Below are 5,402 nucleotides of genomic sequence, written 5' to 3'. Positions count from 1 at the left end.
ATCCTTTGCTCCTGAAAAATAGTATAATCATTGAATTGAAATTGCTATATATCTTCTCTTTCACACAATTCAAATTTGTAAACTTCTTTTGGTTTACTATATAAAAGATGAAAAAAGGAAAAGAAAAAACAACAAAAATTAGTGAATAAGCCTTAAATGAAATCACGTAATTTCAAAGAGATTATAACTGGATTTATTTTGCTTTTCACTTCCAGAACAACTTCTCTGTTAAAAAAAAAGAAAGTACACAATACCTTGTAAAACCTGTCTTGCAGTATTTCCATAAGACATCTCCCCACACACGACAGTTTTTTAAGTTGCAACACTAGCACAGAGTTCTTAAGACTTCAAGAATCATTCAGGAAATCTGGGCTACAGAAATGAATCTTTCCAAAGGTCTTAGACCTAGTAATTACTAATGCCATCTCTCTTAGAATTACAGACCGGTTTGTATTGGAAGGGACCTTAAAGGTCATCTAGTTCCAACAGCTCTGCAATGGGCAGGGACACCTTCCACTAGACCAGGTTGGTCAAAGCCCTGTCCAAACTGGCCTTATCTTGAACAAGTTCATTTAAATAACTGTATTAATCTGAATAATAATTATTTATCCTAAACTGGTAAGTTATCCATGTGCCTATTAGTTCATGTCAGTTCATGTCAGTTCACATCCAAAATTAAAAGTATTTTCATTACTTCTCCCTTGCCTAAACATTTTCTATCAAAATTAAAAGTAAAAAAAATATGTTGCAGAGACTAGTTGTAAAAAGTGCCTCAATTCATAAGTCATGCCTTTCAAACCACAAAGCAATCCAAAATAGAGCAATTTCTGCACCATAACTTCCCTTTCCCTTCCAACACATGACCACATAGTGTGCATGTACTCCTTCAGCCACACTGATAACACTACATCTACTATAACTGAGCAATATTAGAACAGGTATTTGTTTCTTCTGTTCACTAATAGCTCCAGGTTGAAAGAGAAGGCTAGGTCTTTAATAGATAGATTAACATGCTTGTTGGCCAGAAATGGGGCCAAAAGGCATCTAAGTGTAAGGCCTTCCTACTTTTCCATTGTTTATTTAAGCTTACTTATTTGGCTGAATTCAGCTACTGATACATCATTTATATAATTAATTACTAGTAAATACATTGTAAATCAGACAAAATTGTTAAAAAGGCCAGTATGCACACACACATTCATACTCAGGTGCATAAAAAATATAGGATAATACACGTTTGTGCATTGGGTTACATCAACACCATCTATAACAGGATCTGGAGAAGATAAACTTCCTTAATGGGAGTACAACAAGAGTTATTTTAAGAAAGACAGGATGTCTGGAAGGGTCAGACCTTGGACATGACAAAGAGATCTTTTATGTTTCTTTTCTTAGTGAAGAAGAGACAAATTGGCTAGATTAAAAAGACTCTGTCCTGTTGCAACCTTGAAGATGGCTAATAACTCATGCCTCAGTTTCCAGTGAGATGCTACTAGTAACACTTCTGTGGGGCTAGATGTGCTGTGTATTTCCACCATTGCCCTTTGCTGGGCAGAATCACATCCACTGTGCTTCATGTCCTGGGCATTACACTGCTAACAGCTAACATAACTTCCCAGATGGCTTAAATAGGTGTAGCTTCATCAGCTCATTGGAGATATGCCCATTTACATAACTTGTTGATGTAATTGGGCACTGCAAATGAGTTTTTGGCACATTGACATCACTCCTGTCCCCATTCTTACTATGAAATTCCAATAGTTTGCAATATTGGGAAGAGCACCCTTCTTAGACCCCTCTAAGACTTCCCATCTGGGTAGTATTTCACTGACAAAACCAGCCATGAAACAGAAGGGCAGCTATTGCAACAGAACTGTAATTATATTTGATATTTTGTGACTAAATCTTTGTTCTGTGCATCTTAGACTGCTTTTTAACCATTGCAGCTCTTTGCCTGTCTCTGTCAAACACTGATATTGAGGAAGGGATAGGAATTTTGGCCCTGCTGCTCTGACTAGAAGACCTGAATCCTCACTTCTCTGGTAGGAACTACTTTTTGTTCTATATATACATTTATTGCAATGATAGCATTGTGCTTTAGTTTAAGCAGTTCCTTCCCTCCCTGGTCTTTGTACCCTGGTGGCATTCCTAGAAAGCAATTCATTTTGCTGGGCAAAGTATATATTTTTAGTAAGTTCTAAAGCATCATTTATGTCATGGTAATAATGCTTTCTGCAAGTATTATAATGTGAGTTCATAATACTTGATTATATGTGACCATAACAACATCCAGTTTGCAGGAGAGGTCTCACCAGTGCCTTGCAGAGGGGTGCATATAGTGGAATGTATCCCTGTGAAGCTAATCCCTATGTAAATCTCTGCTGGAAGTGAAATATTCAATGAAATTACATATCCTAAGTGATTTTTGTTTCTCCATTACTACTGTAGATGGATCTGACTTCTTTTCTCTGTAATTTTCAACAGATGAACTCCTGTCATATTGCAGGAAACTGTTATGATTCTCCCCTAAACACATGAGCTTGCATTTTGTAGTGTTAAATCTAATCCTAATTCTAGTATTTGCTTATCACAGTCATCCCTTTTTTTCCTTGTAGGAATTCTCTTGGTCCTAAAACCATGTCATCAGCAAATTCCATTAGCAAACAAGTACTCTCTGTGACAAGGTCATTAACAAACACATAAAACAGGACCAGAGCCAGAACTGCAGTCATGACCTCTTCCCAGTCTGACAGAGACCCTTCCAACACAATCCACAGTTGTCTCCCTGTAGCTGGTCCTTCAGCTCTTTTCTCCAACTCAAACAACTTATCCTGTGGTCCTGTACCACAAAGGCATCAGTGCAGGTGATAGAGGCTAGGTACTGTCCTATCTAGCCAAGGTTATCAAAGGCAGATAGCTGCCTAAGTTTGTCCATGTCTCACACCGAATTTTTAGACTTTCCTCCCTTTATTTAAAGACTTCCTTCAAAATGTCTTTTAAATCCTTTCATACCCTGAAGTCAGACTAGCATACTCATAGTAATCTAGGAGACATTCAGGCAGGAAAAAGTGTGCGGTTCCTGCTAGAGTGGGTTGCAGCCCCACTCCAGAGCCATCTTACCAAAAGTCAGAGCTTTAGCTGATTCTTGAGCAAATTTATCAAACAAGCTTCATGGCTGCCACTACCATCTCTAGTACACTGTGACTGGAAAAATCACTTCTTTCTGCTTGCCCTGTGAGCAGGAAACTCACTGGGGCTCCTTGTGCCCTTTCTCCTCACCTTTCAGAAGGGCTAACATGACACAGGTCCTCCCAAACCTTTTTCTCAAGACAGTTGTTGATGTAATGAAATTCGAAGTCTCTATGCTGAAGTCTTTGAGTTCCTTACCCCAGTCAACATCAAGGCTTGTTCAGCAAAAAGTGTTTCTCTTGTCATGTCCTTGTTGCTCACAAAAAAAAAAAAATACAGGAATGGCATTCCCTTTTGATAGCCAAAGTCATTTTGGTGAATAACTGTTATTCCATAAAAACAAAGCTGTGTCATTGCTAGTAATATGTACTCTGGTTCATAGCTCAGAAGGTAAAGCTTTTAATCATAATTTCCAAAAGACTATATCTGCTATCATATAACACAGCTACTCAGATACACTGAAGTTCAGAGTAGCAGCTCTGTATTTACCCAAACCACTTTCTCTATGTGCCCTAACTGCTGTAACAACTACTTCTCACATACCTTCTCTAGTTCTTCATCTCCCCTCACTTAGATTGGTATGTTCTTCCCAAAACTGAAGTTCTGATCTTTATCAAATTGTTGGTCATGTACGTGTGATGATTGCCATAGTACATCAAGCTGTGAGCACTGCCTGAAGAGCTGAATGGCTCCTCTGGTATACTATAAAGTGAAGCATTGGAGTTGTTGCTGTTGTCACTATTACTACTTCCAATAGCAGCAACCCAAAATAAATCTAAGAGCCATTGTGCTCAGGGTGCTACATAAATGCAAATCCAAGGACTTGAAAGATAAGAAACATCAAATATGTACAGAAAGGTGGAGAATGCAAGATGCTGTAAACTGCCTGCATTAACAGCATCTTAGATTAACAATAATGGCATCTCTTTAAAGGCTAAGCTAGTTTTCATAATTCATGTCATTTGCTTCCTTTTTATGTTTCACTCAACTTGAACGGTGACAGTAGCACTTGTACTTCAATCATTTCTGTTGTCAGGCAGCAAACCTATGTTGTAATTCTTGTGTTGTGCTTAGAGGGACCAATTTGAAATAAACTGCTTAAACCAAATCTTGAAAAACCCTTATCTTGAGGATTTTACAGGCTAAATATCTAAACTTTGGCTCAAAGCCTGACACGATGCAACTTCCCTTGGATATTTAATAGATCTGTAATGCATAGACTGCATTCCACATTTGCACACAACACAAGCATGTGACTAAATTAAATCTCAAGTTTTATCTTTAATCTTATTCCACCCTACACAAAACTGTCCATTATAAAAGTAAAAATTGTGAAAGGTTATTTGTCTGGAGAACAGCTTGATTTGATTTTCTCCTTGAAACTGGAAGACAATGCACAGAGAGTAGCACAAGCTGTTAGCCCCCACACTTTTTGCTGCGCTGCTGCTCCATACTGAAAACAGCAGCCAGGAAATAAGCTCCACTGTTTTCCAAAGTTCAGCGTAATCACAAATTAACTTCAGTGATAACTTCGATTTTTCGGCCTCTCCAATCGTTACCATCCCCAAAACCATCTTTGACAAGAACAAGCATTCTCATAAATTGCAACTCATCTTATTCATGATTCAAAACATAACATGGAGGTGAAATATCTCTGGACCCTTGAACTAATGACTTCTTGAAATAGGTCAGGTTTCAGAATTGTAGCTGTAATAATCCAGAATTTCTGAGCTTGAAAGGACAGAAAGGAAAGGAGAAGGCTCCTTGTCCACTGCAAGAGCAGAGCTGGTAGGTTGTTTCGGAAAAATGGGAAACATTCTGGTCTGCAAAAAAAAACCCCACTCAAACTATTTCTTCTAGGGCAATAGAAGAACTGTGTGAGAGCTTTTGTCTCAGCTAAACATCTCATGTTATTTCCCTTGAATAAAGTTAGAAGAACTAAAGACATAGAAGTAGCCAGTGCTCCTGTAGTCTTTGCTTAGGAAAAGTTTACAGCCATAGGGGAGTTATTCAGAATATCTCAACAAGTAACATTACCAAAAGCCTGACTACCAGGGAAGGGCATTCAGAACAGTTGCCCCTCAGTGACCTCTTCTTACATCCCCTGAAGTGAGATCGTGGAAATGGCAATCCAGGACCTTGCTGCGCTGGCATTTGTGCTCCCTGGGAATTAATCATGGTATTAATTATGTAGAACAGAAATGGGTTTAAAG

Source organism: Acanthisitta chloris, unplaced genomic scaffold, assembly GCF_000695815.1.
Source record: "Acanthisitta chloris isolate BGI_N310 unplaced genomic scaffold, ASM69581v1 scaffold30280, whole genome shotgun sequence".
Lineage (NCBI taxonomy): Eukaryota > Metazoa > Chordata > Aves > Passeriformes > Acanthisittidae > Acanthisitta > Acanthisitta chloris.
The sequence above is the reverse complement of the archived record's forward strand: the minus strand, read 5'-3'. Positions refer to the sequence as shown.